The sequence below is a fragment of the Peromyscus maniculatus genome, chromosome 20, assembly GCF_049852395.1.
Source record: "Peromyscus maniculatus bairdii isolate BWxNUB_F1_BW_parent chromosome 20, HU_Pman_BW_mat_3.1, whole genome shotgun sequence".
NCBI classification, from domain to species: domain Eukaryota; kingdom Metazoa; phylum Chordata; class Mammalia; order Rodentia; family Cricetidae; genus Peromyscus; species Peromyscus maniculatus.
The window spans coordinates 54,836,706-54,848,991 of NC_134871.1; the positions used below are offsets into that span (position 1 = coordinate 54,836,706).

The 12,286-nt window shown below is 54.2% G+C and overlaps 1 pseudogene; it reads right to left on the minus strand.

Annotated features, from left to right (window-relative positions):
* Positions 1 to 783: 783 nt before the first annotated feature.
* Positions 784 to 9,755, minus strand: LOC143269680 (uncharacterized; annotated as a pseudogene).
* Positions 9,756 to 12,286: the final 2,531 nt, after the last annotated feature.

The following is a 12,286-nucleotide window of genomic DNA, read 5'->3' on the forward strand; positions in this document are numbered from 1 at the left end:
AAATAGACATTTTCCCCATAGATAGGCACGTCTGATGGACACAACTTGTCAATTGAGATTCCTTCTTCTCAGGCGACTGGTTTGTGTAAAGCTGACGAAAACTAACCAGCAACTGCATAAGGTGGGGAAGGTGTGGCGATTGTCTTCTTGAGCCTGGCTCAGTTCCCTGACATGATCTCCATTTCCACCTCTTTACCTGTAAATGGCATCATTTCATTCTCCTTCCGGCTGAATAAAACTTCACTGTGGATAGGTCCCGCATTTTCTTTGTTCATCGGTCGGCTCGTTTATTTGGTTGGTGTTTTGCAACAGGGGTCTCTTGTAGACTTGAACTCACCGTGCAGCTAAGGATGGCTTTGAGCTCCTTGATGTCCCTGATTCTGCCTCCCCAGGGCTAGGGGTATAGACTTGTCCCACCACACCCAGCTTCCCGTACCCCCACATCTTGTCTATTGGAAACAGGTCATTTCTTCTGGCTTTTGACCAAGGGGAGTCCCTTTCCCTGATGACCTTCAGTTCCCTTCACCAAAGTGGAGTGTGGTTGGCCGAGAACTTGGGGAGCTTGGAGCCCACATCTGCCATGGGCAGTGTCGTTCTGGTGCCCACTTTTGCTCACGTGTGGTGATGGGACGCCGCTGTACCCTTCAGCCGTGGCTACGAGCCCTTCCTCGCCTCTGTCACCAGCCATGCCTCGCCTTGGTCCCCTTATAACCGCAAGCACATTTCTCAAGCCCTCCAAGCTTCAGTATCCCTATCTGACAAGTCAAGATAGTGTCACTAATTCCCAGAGCTCACGGCTAAGTTTGGACCAGACTGCATGGGTGGATCACCCAGCCTGTGTGGGCCCATTTCCCACCTCGGTGACTCAGGCAATGAGCTCAGAAAACCTGGGCCAGGCCTTTAGGGGAGTCACATCTGCGCTAAGCCCTCAACCACCCTCTGCCATGGGCCAGAGACCAGGCTCTAGCGTACCTCTGTGGATTCCAGTTCCTTCTCCAACCCTCCAGAAGCCTGGGCAGGCTTGTGGCTGCCTGCCCTGGAGTGAATCCCAGGCTGAGGGAGGGAATGGGTGAGGTAGAAAGGATTCAGGGTGCCTCCTTCTGTCCTTCGCACCCTAATAGACTCCCTTTCCAATCAGGAGGCGTTCCCATGGCAACCCCGCTGGGCCTCTCTGCCTCCCTTAGTCCCCATGGTGTCTGCCGCAAAGGAAGAAGCCATTGCTGGCCTTGCCACCATCCAAGGCGTGACTGTCTCTTCTCCCCTCAGAATACAAGAACACGTTTGAACAGGGACATCCCCCAAGCCCGCACCAAGACACGGAGACACCCTTCCCCCAAAGCGACCCACTCACTTCACGACTGGTCCCCGCCTGTCCCAGCAGGACAGATTGCCTTGGCAAGGCGATTGGATTATAATTAGCACTCATTAGCACCTCGGCAATCTGCGAGACAAGTCACCTGTCGCCAAGTCCCCTTCTTGAGAGCTGAAATGATCCGTCCCTGTCAATGATTCCTATGGGTTCAGAACATCAAAGGGAGATGAGCTGAGCCAACCACCCTCTGCAGAAAGCAGCCCAGGCAGTGTCCTTTATGTGCACCCTCCACCCTTCCTGCCTGTGCTCTGGAAAGTTCTGTTTGTAGAAACAACAGGAGGTGGAGAGGTTGAAGCAGAGGCTGGCTCAGGGGCACATCACCTCTCCATGGGCACGCAGGCAACCCTGGCACCAGCACCATGTGCAAAGGACGGCAGGGGCCCAGTCTCTGCTAAGGGATACCTGCCACCAGGCAAGACAGCGGAGCTGCTGTAAGCGCCTGCCTTGGCCAGCTCCGAACAGGACCAGGAACTTACAGGTGATTCCAGTAGAGGGAGAGCCATCCATCCATCCCCTGGGAGCTCAGAGCCTGTGAGAGATGCAGAGTGGTCCCTTGCAGGCCGGACACCCCCTTCGACACTTCTAGGGAAAGAAGTGTGAGGTTGAGGGCTGAGGAGACCCGGCCAATGGCCCCAAGCAGGAAAACAAACCAGCTCATGCAAAAGCCATAAACAGACGGTCTGTCCCTCACTGCCACCAGCAGGCAGAGAGGTGTTGTCTCCCCTGAAAATGGAGTCACTTCAGAGACAAAAGGCTTGATCACCAATGCTGAGTTTGGGGCCCAACCAGCCCATTTCCCAGATGGGAAACAGTTATGTGTATGTCACTGAGTGGCTCCTAACCCCCTAGCCTGTGACCCTGGTATGTGGCCTCTGCCTAGGACCAAGCTCAGAAAGCTGTTTTTGTTTCCCCTCTGGCCTCTGCTGACATTTTGGGGCTGGGAAGCTCACTGGCTCTGCACATGGTGAGCCATTTGGGGATGTAACAGGACATTCACAAAAAGAGACCCTGAGGAGGCAGGAAGAAGGACCTTGGGCTCTCCAAGCTTCCATGGGGGCGGGGGGGGGCAATTGCTGCTGTGGACCGGGACAGGAGCTGTCTTAAAAGAAGGGCAGGTCTGTCAAGCACCCTCACCTCAGCCACCAGATGTGAGTGCTGGATTAGAAGTAACAGCTCAGCTCTTGGGGCTCTGGGAACAGACATAAAAGGGCTGCCTGATTTGAACTCAGCCACCTGTGGTGACTTCCTGTCTAAACAATGATGATAATGATGATGATGATGATGATGGTGATGGTGATTATGAAGAAGAAGAAGAAGAAGAGGAAGAGGAAGAGGAAGAAGAAGAAGAAGAAGAAGAAGAAGAAGAAGAAGAAGAAGAAGAAGAAGAAGAAGAAGAAGAAGAAGAAGAAAAGAATCTGGCGTGCAGTGCCTACCCACAGGAGTACCAGCCACCCTGCCCAGCCGCTAAGCTTCTCTCCTGGCCCCTCATCCCCGCCTTCTGTTGCTGGGCCTCCATCACCCACCCTTGCTCATGTCTCTACAGCAGGAAGGCCCACAGAATGGGGTTGTCCTCGTGAGGGTTACTGTTGCTGTAAGGAAACAGCACTACCAAAAGCAACTCGGGGAGCAGAGGGTTAATGTGGCCTGTGCTTCCCCATCACTGTTCATCATCGCAGTCAGGACTTCTAGAAACTCAAGCAGGGCAGGAACAGGGAGGCTGGAGCCAATGCACAGGCCATGGAGGGGTGCTGCTGACTGGCTTGCTCCTTGTGGCTTGCTCACTTGTTCAGCTCAATTTCTTAATAGAATCCAGGACCACCAACCCCAGGGATGGCACCACCCACAATGGGCTGGGCCCTCCCCCGTCAATCACTGATTAAGAAAATGTTCCACAGGCCCTGCCTACAACCCAGTCTTTGTTTGTTTGTGTTTTGCTTTTTGAGACAGGGTGTGTGTGTGTGTGTGTGCGCGCGCGCGCGCGCGCGCGCGCGCGCGCGCGCGTGTAGGCCTGGCTGTCCTGGAACTCCCTTTGGAGACCAGGCTGGCCTCGAACTCACAGAGACCCACCTGCCTCTGCCTCTCAAGTGCTGGAGTTTAAGGCATGCGCCACCATGCCCAGAGGAAGCACATTCTTCCTAATCGAGTTTCCCTCCTTTCTGATGCCTTTCACCTGTGTCGAGTTAACATAAAACTATCCAGCCCAGGGGTCCAGTCCATTCTTTCCCTTACAGCTTTGTATCACTGTGTGTGACTCTGTGGAAGTCAGTCAACCTCTCCATGAGTGGCCGTAATGCCATCTTCTTAGGGTAGTGGGCCAAGAAGTGACTCCACAGGTGCCCAGCCCAGCACCAACCAACCTAGTCAGGCTGGTGCTAGGAAACCAAACCCCTGAGGTAGGTTCTCTGATGCGTTACCCAGGCTGGACACAGGGTTCTAAGTGAATAGACAGCAAGCCAACCCACGTAGGATCCTTTCTCCTTGGGCCCCCAAGGGACAGACCCCAAGGACTGGAGGGAGTGTGTGATCCTTTCTTGTATTGGTTCAACCTCAGGGTGCAGCCTGAGCTTACTAGCCAGGAGAGGCATGGAGTTGTCCCCAGGCTTGGAAGAAGCCAGTCGCAGGCCGTGGGTTTCCCACTGTCACCACCCTAGCTCATGTGGTAGTTAGTGAGCAAAGGTCTGTCTACATGACTCCATGCTCATATCTTGAGTGGTCTTGGCCAAAGTAATCTTCAAAGAACATATCCTCAATAAGGTACGCCAGACACAAGAGACCTATAACTCTGGGGGAGGACCCTCCACCAGCCTCAGGCCCCTTGGAGGGCTCGAAGCTCAGCAATAAGGTCCCCACTCTCTTCACCCAAGGGTGCCTTCACATGGGCAGGTATCTAAGACACCAGAAAGACCTTCTAGGACTGAGCGGACATGGGAGCTGGTGGCCCGGCCTCTCCTAGACTCAGTATCCTCGGCTAAGCCTCAGACGTTGAAAGACACCCAGGAGCTGCTGTGGCCAGAGGCTGTCCTCACTGCTGTCTCTGCTCACCAGGAGGGCTGGCGCCACCAGAGCGCTAAGGCCTGGACACTCCATGGTTTCCCGAAAGCCATCTTCACACTGCCGGCTGTCAGGCTGCTGGGAGTCACCAGCGGTCAAGTTTAAGCGAAAACCTCCTTCCTTGCTTCACTGGCTTCAGGGACAAAGGCCCCAAAAGAAGAAGCCCCTCCCACCAAGGCCTCTGTTAGCAGAACCATCTGACTCACTCTGGGACATCTGTGGCCTCCCAGGCTGCGGACTCAGAGAGAACAAGGGCCATGCACTGAATAGGTATTCATGCCCAGCCGTCCACATTCATCAGGGTCCCGCAGCCAGCTTCTTTTGGGCGCCCCCCCCAGGACCCCTTATACCTTTAGCATTCTTCCCCCAGGGGGTGGTCCCCAGCTCTCCATCTCCAGTGCCTGCCACTGCCCTGGAGGCCTTGGGAATTGTCCTGGGGACACCTGTCTCATGCCGGCCGGCTGCAGGCATACAGGGTCATGGCTACTGCAGCTTCTTATTCACACAGGCCTGAAAGGAGGCCCTTGGGGAGGTTGCTCCTGGCCTCTCCCCCTCCTCTGGACTGCGTGGAGGAGGGGCTGGCCCAGTCAAACAGTATTTTTCTGTTCTCTCCTGAACAAATAGAATTCAATTAGGAAAGGAGAAACCCAGGCCCAATCGCACAGAGCACGGGAAAAAACCCGGCAAGAAAGCACCATCTTTCTGCATCCAGAAACAGTGGGATGGATGGTCCCCGCATGGTGTCCTCCCTTTCTCCTTCTCTCCTCCCTTCCTTCCTGTTTTCTTTCCTTTCCCCTTCTTTCTTCCCAGTCACACAAGGTGCACCCAAGGAGGGCAGGCAGTGGAGAGAGCCCATGACTGCAAATAGTCCGCTCCGTTGCTCATCTAGTCCTGCCCCTCAGAGGACAAGACTGCCTCAGAGACCAGGAGACAGAAGAGGAGGCCAAGCCCAGGCTCCTCCTGCAGGCCCTGCACGGGCAGGGTTAGTGGGCATCTCTGAGCCCTGCTTCTCCCCATAGCCTCAGGCACCATTATGTCTACTCTTCCTTAGAGACCTGGCTACTGCCCAGAGCTATCAGGGTTAGATGCTGGTGGCCCTGGCTGGACTGAACCTCAATATCTAGACCAGACTCTAAATCAAACTCCCATAGATCTGTCTGTCTCAAGCCCCGAGGGCTGAGATTAAAGGCATGCACCACCACACCCAGAGCATATGTGAAGGAGGGGTAGAGCCTTCTGTGGTCTGGGAAGAGCGTCCCACAGAACAACCAGTGGGCATGGAACTGGTCCTGGGATTCTGGGGATGGGGGCTTCTTCTCACCTCCAACTTCCAAATACAGATGCAGAATGGACACAGGGCTCTGGGATGCTCTTGCCCTTCAGGTGAGCTACGCACACCCAGTGGCTGTGGGGTTGGGGAGGCAGTGGATGTGAAGATGTAAAGGGGACCTCAAAACTGAGGGTTGGTGTTAGCAGTGAACTCCCAGCGTGCATGTGCTTAAGTGCCATTCAGATGTGGCCCCTGTGAGCCTGACTCGGGCGTCCAGATGGTCTCTGTGTGTGCCAAGCACATGGCTTAGTAAACGGGCTCCTCCCCAAGGCTCAGTCCTCACCACGACTGAGATCCCGGGCAGCACTACTGCCCTCGATGCAGTCACGAGCGTGGCATTGCCAATAGTCACTGGCACCATTTGGGGTGTCATACCCAGGCCTGACCCTGGGCTATGAAACACAGGACCTGGGCTTGTTACTCTGCCCTCCACTCCATCCCATAGCTTCTAAGTGTGCCTATGCAAGTGTGTGTGTGGGGGGGTTCACACATTCTTGCTTGTAGCAATCCTACCCCCATCTTACAAATGATAAAACAAGGTACAGAGAGCCTAAGAGACCTCTGGTCCTCAGATGGTCCTAAACACCTGTCCTTCCCCCCCCCCCCCCGGAAGACAACACATCAGCCCCTCCCCCACGCAATGGCCCCTCCTGGGCTGAGTGGCTCAGTCTCACTGAGCATTTCCTCACCCAGCTGTGGACACTGGCCAGGCTGGGGACAGTGCTCTGTAATTTCCCATGTAGCTGGGCATGTGTGCGTGTTATCGGGTGATACTTAAATGGTAACCTTTTCCAAGGCAAACCCAAGTAAGTACGTATTTGGGAACTGTAATTCCAAGCTTGGAGGCCTCCCTCGGGCGGATGGGGAGTGTGGCGTCATGACCGCGAACCAGTCCCTCCTCAGCTTTGGGTTTACAGCATGCAGCTGGAGGTGAACCCTGGGACCAGTGCTAGGGTTTGTGGCCCTTCTCCTGCCACTTGACAGCTGGGAACAGGATCCCTAAGGTGCCCGATGTCCACCCCAAGACAGGGCCACAGCTGTGGTCATAGAGCTAGACGCCCGCCCGGCACAGAACTTGGGGTGGGGGTGGGGGGGAGGGAGAGGCACAGTCTTTATCCTTGGTGAGGCTGGAAGGAGGAAAGGCTTGGCCACATTAGGTGCAGGGACAGTATGGGAAGGGACTCAGATTAACTACATTCTGTAGACAGTGGGGGACCATGGGAGGCATGTGAGGGAGGGGAGCAGAGCGTGCTTTAAGATGGGCTGGCCTGATGGATAAAGTGCTTGTTCTGTTAGCTTGAGGACCTAAGTGCTGATTCCCAGCGCCCCTGTGAAAAGCTGAGTGTGGTGGCAGAGCCTGGAGTTCCCAGTACTGGGAAGGCAGAGGCAGTAGGATCCCGGGGCTCACTTAGATAGCCAGCCTAGCCAGTCAGCAAGCGGCAGGTTCAGTGAGAGACTGTCTCAAAGATCAAGGTTGAAATTTATAGACAAAGACATCTGATGTTATCCTCTGGCCTCCACACATGTTCGTGTGTGTGTGTGTGTGTGTGTGTGTGTGTGTGTGTGTGTGTGTGTGTGTGTGTGTTCGTGTGCAGAGAGAGAGAGAGAGAGAAGAGAGGAGGAGGGGAAGAAGAAAAAAAGAAAAACAGGATGATCTCAGAGAAATGCTTTTTTGTTTTGGCCCCATGCTCAATGCCAGATGAATCTCCAGGAGTGTCAGGAGTAGGGTGAGAATGAGTCTTTGTCCCCACAAGATGCGCGGGAAGAGGTCAGAGGCCGCAGGGCTTAGGAGCCATCTGAGATTAGAACAGGTCATGGATTCACAAAGAAACAGAGCTGGAGGTTTGGTGAAGAGAAAGCAGAATATTGACCCAAAGCACCAGGAGTCTCAAAAGAAAGTAACTGGACTGGATTCGTATGGATATGGTGTGAAGGAATTCACAGAAGCTAACTCAAAATGGATCATCGACCAAAATGAAAGAATTGAAAGTTTTAGTTAGAACCAATCTTTGTGGCATTGGATTTGACAAAGATTTCCTAAATTGTACAAAAAAACATGCAAGTATAATACATCAGGACACTGATCTAAACATCACCAAGATTTAAAACAGGAGCCTAGCATGGGGGCGCATGCCTTTAATCCCAGGCCTTGGGAGAAGCAGAGGCAGGCTGGTCTCTGTGAGTTCAAGACCAGTCTGGTCTACACAGTGAGTTCCAAGCCATCCAGGGCTACAAAGTGAGACCCTGACTAAGATTTAAAATTGCACTGGCAAGATGGCTTATCGGGTCAGGGTGATGACCCGAGTGCAATCCCTGAATCCTACGCGGAGAGAGAATTGACTCTCAAAGGCTGTCCTCTGCCTCCTCAACATGTTGTGGCACACACGCACCCACAGATACACACATACTCACTTGCACATACACATGCCTAAATTTAAATTTAAATTTAAATTTAAATTTTTCTCTCAGGCAGTGGTGGCGCACACCTTTAATCCCAGCACTCAGGAAGCAGAGCCAGGCGGATCTCTGTGAGTTCGAGGCCAGCCTGGTCTACAAAGTGAGATCCAGGCCAGGCTCCAAAACACCACAGAAAAACCCTGTCTCCAAAAATCCAAATAAATAAATAAATAAACAAATAAATTTTTCTCTCAAAAAATAAGGTTGAAATTGGTAGACAAAAACATATGTTAACTCTGGTCTATGCATGCACATACACACACACACACACACACACACACACAAACACGCACAGACAGACAGACAGAGACAGAGAGAGAGAGCGCTCACCTTTGAAGGTTAGCATATACTATCTTCACAAACCATTTGGGTGCTTTTGAGGCGTCCCCCAGCTCATCCAGGTGCAGGCACCTTGGAGCAAGTTCCCAGGCCCAGCTCCTGAACCACAGGGTGAGTTGGAGGGGCAAGCCATGGAACCTCAAGGGTCCCAGTTATGTTTGCTGTACAGTGTGACAACGGGGGTCCCTACTTACGACAGGTCAGTTGGGAACGGGCATCCACGGGAATTACGGGAATGAAGAGAGGGACAATGAAGGTTCTGCGCAGCAGGCCGTGGCAGGGGACACAGAAGATGCCTAAGTTCGAGAGTGCACATGGAGGGGGCACTGGAAGGCAGTGGGGGTGTTAATGGACGGTGGTGGAGGGGCCTGACCCCTTCCTGTACATTACTCCCAGCTGCCTCCCTCCTAACCAACTGACTGACAGGTGCGTGCTTGGACCATGGAGATCTCAGCAATTCCTGGAAAGATCGTTTAACGCCGTGGCCCCTGAAAAGGAACCAGCACATACCATCCCTAGATGTGGGGCAAGGGAGACCCTCTGCCTCTTCACCATCTTGCACGAGGCTCCCCCTTCCAGGAGGCCATCTTGCCCCCATTTACCTCCTGCCCCAGCCCAAGCTTCATGCTGTGTTCTGGCCTGCCTCCACTGACCCCTTCCATTCTTTCTAGAACAGTCTTTTTGCCCCTACCCAGGATCTTGGGATTACCCAAGGGACTAGAGAGGAGAGTCTCCAGAGGCCAACAATGGGTGGCTCCTGGGAGCTTCAGGCAGAAGTGTGGCACCCAGCTTGGGGTGAGCACCTCCCAGCTAATTGCATGATGGCACCCCCTTCCCACAGGGACAGCATGGGCTTCTCTTTCCAAAAGGGGACTTGTGGTCTAAGGAACAGAGACCATGGCAACATGATGGGTCCATCCAGCCCCTCACCCTGTTATCTCTGCTCCCCATACTCCCCTCCTCTGTTGCACATGCTCAGCCACCAGGAGTTCCTGACTGTGCCCACTGCCTGCCTTGTGACCACAGCCATCCCGGTACTCACCCTCCCCACTACCGGGAGGATCTCTCTATCGGCTGCAAGCCAGACACCGACGTGGGACTGAGTGACTGACCTCTTCCTGTGCTGGGAGGTGGGGCACAATGCCCTCCAGCCTGAATGGGGCCTGCCATGGCAGCAGATTCCGATTCTGCTGACTGTGGTGACATCACGTGACATTCAGACTCCAGTGCCCAGAGGCCCGGAAAGAACAAAGGCTGTGAGCAGCGGTGACCACCAGTGACTGAGCATTGCGGGCCGCTCAACTGCTCTTTCCAAACACATTAGAGGGCTTTGGAGACGGGGGCTCCCTCTGGCTTCATTACCCACGACAGAAGCACCGTTCCCAGGTGGCAGCAGGCTCGGCTTGAATGTCCACCACCTGGGTGGTGCCTGCCCTCAGCCCTGCGAGCTGCCCTATGTGTCGGGAAGGGGCAGAAAGGGCCCATCACATGGTTGAAACCGCCCAGCAGCCCCGCTCTCTGAGCCTAGCAGCTCAGTTTCCAACATGCCCCCAACATGTAGGGACCACCCTATCTGCCCATACCACCTACCATGGGTGGCGGGTGATAAGAACAGCTCAGGCCCTCTGTGTTGGGTGCCAAGGAGGGAAGACGGAGGACTCAGATGCCCATTCTGATGTGCCCTGCTTGGGGGTTTGCTGGCCCCTCTTCTTGTCACCACCTAGCTCAGGTCACTCCACGGCACGCAGACACTGAGCAGCTCCCCAGCACTGGGCCACTGGCCTCTGTTTGCTGGATGGTACAGATTTTGTTCGTACGTTCAGTTCAAGTATATCCTCTTCCATGAAGCTTTCCCTGACTGAGCCCCAGTTCAGCGAGCCAGGGGACATATCAAGGTGAGGTCAGCTCCCACACAGAAGAACATTAACCTGTGCTCCCAAAGAGCAGGGACATTTCGCTTGTCATCTTGGAGCCCTAGGCTGGTGGTGGTGGGACCATGGAAGATGTTTGGTAAATCCATAAAGAACATGGGAACCTGGGTCTGGGGAGAGAGCTCAGGTAAAGTGTTTACCTTTGTAACCAAGAAGCCTGGAGTTCAGGCCCCAGAACCCAGTGAAAAAGCAGGCCTGGGCTGGAGCCACGGCTCCATGGTTCAGAGCACCTGCTCCTCTTGCAGAGGACTGGAGTTCTGGTCCCAGAACCTGACATGGACAGTTCATAACTACCTGTGGCTCAAGCTTCAGGAAATCTGAAGCCCTCTTCTGGCCTCCAGGGGACCCACACATACACACACACACATACACACACACACACACACACACACACACACACACACACACACACACACACAAATAAAAATCAATCTTTTAAAAAAGCACTTGCGGGGCTTGTGAGATGACTCATCATCACCTACATGGTGGCTCATAACTATCTGTAATTCCAGTCCCAGGAGGATCTGATGCCTTTTCCCAACCTCTAGGGATGCTTCGTGCACAGACATGTCTGCAGGCAAAATACCCATACACATTAAATAAATTAATACAAATTTAAACTACTCAGGAGGCAGAGGCAGGGAGATCTCAGCGAATTCCTGGCTAGACTCGTCTGCATAGAGAGTTCCAGACCACCTAGGGTTTCATAGTGAGACCCTGTCTTGGAGAGGGTGGGGGTAACAGATAGATGTGATGATGCACCCTTGTAATCCCAGAACTAGAGAGTTGGAGACAGGTAAATCTTGGGGCTCACTAGCCAGCCAGCCTAACTATTCAGCTACTCAAGTTCTGGACCAGTGAAAGATCCTGTCTGGAGAAAAAAAAAAAATGATGGTGTCTGAAGTTGTCCTCCACAGGATGTGCACATATTTGCACCATACACACAAAGACCCTGGGACTTGTGTGTAATTTTACATCAAGGGACAGCATATGAGCATCCCATGGGAGCAAGGAGTCTCAGGGTCAGGTGCGGGTGAGGTCCATCCAAGTGGCTCCTTGACACTGTGGGCAAAGCACAGCCTGATCTGTGGCTCTGGGCCCGCTTCTCTGGGTGTGTAGTAGCGGCTGGCAGTGGCTATAACTTCCACAGCCAGGTCCCTGGAGGTTCCCGGCTGCTGGGGATTGGGAGTGAGTTACTATGTGTTAAGCAACCGTGATGGCCTGAGGGCTTGCAGGATCTTCTGCACAGTGGAAGCCTCATCACCCACCCTGGGGAGCCAGGGAGAGGGCAGTTCAGAAAGAGCAGACACCTGACCCCTGGCCAGAGAGAGAGTCACCCTTCTCCTCCCTGTACACACACATGCACTCAAACGCCTGAGCTACTGGGTGCCCTTAGCACCCCGGCCTGGCAGCTGCCCTCGAGGTGGCCCACAGGCCTTGCCTGGCCTTTAGTCATATCCTGATAGAAGCCAGAGCAGGGTGGTGGTGGGGGGGGCCCCCGGGCAGCCTTCTCAGCACCATGGCCATGTTGCCTTCTCATCAGAATTTCCCCTCCCTGCTGGGGCGAAGCCAGGTCTGTTGGCAGCTGCTGGCCCCTACGGCTGTTTTTCCTGCTCCCACGGACACCGCATACTCTTGGCCAAAGGCGAAGCTGATGGGACCCAGATGGAAGCTAGGGTAGCCCGAGAGGGCGGGCAGGGCCTGGTGAGGCTGGGGGCTCCACCTTCTGGTTTGGGGGCCCTGCTCTGACCAAGGATCGATGACGCCAGCCCTGGGTGTCAGCCAGGGACCTCCCAGTGGTCAGGC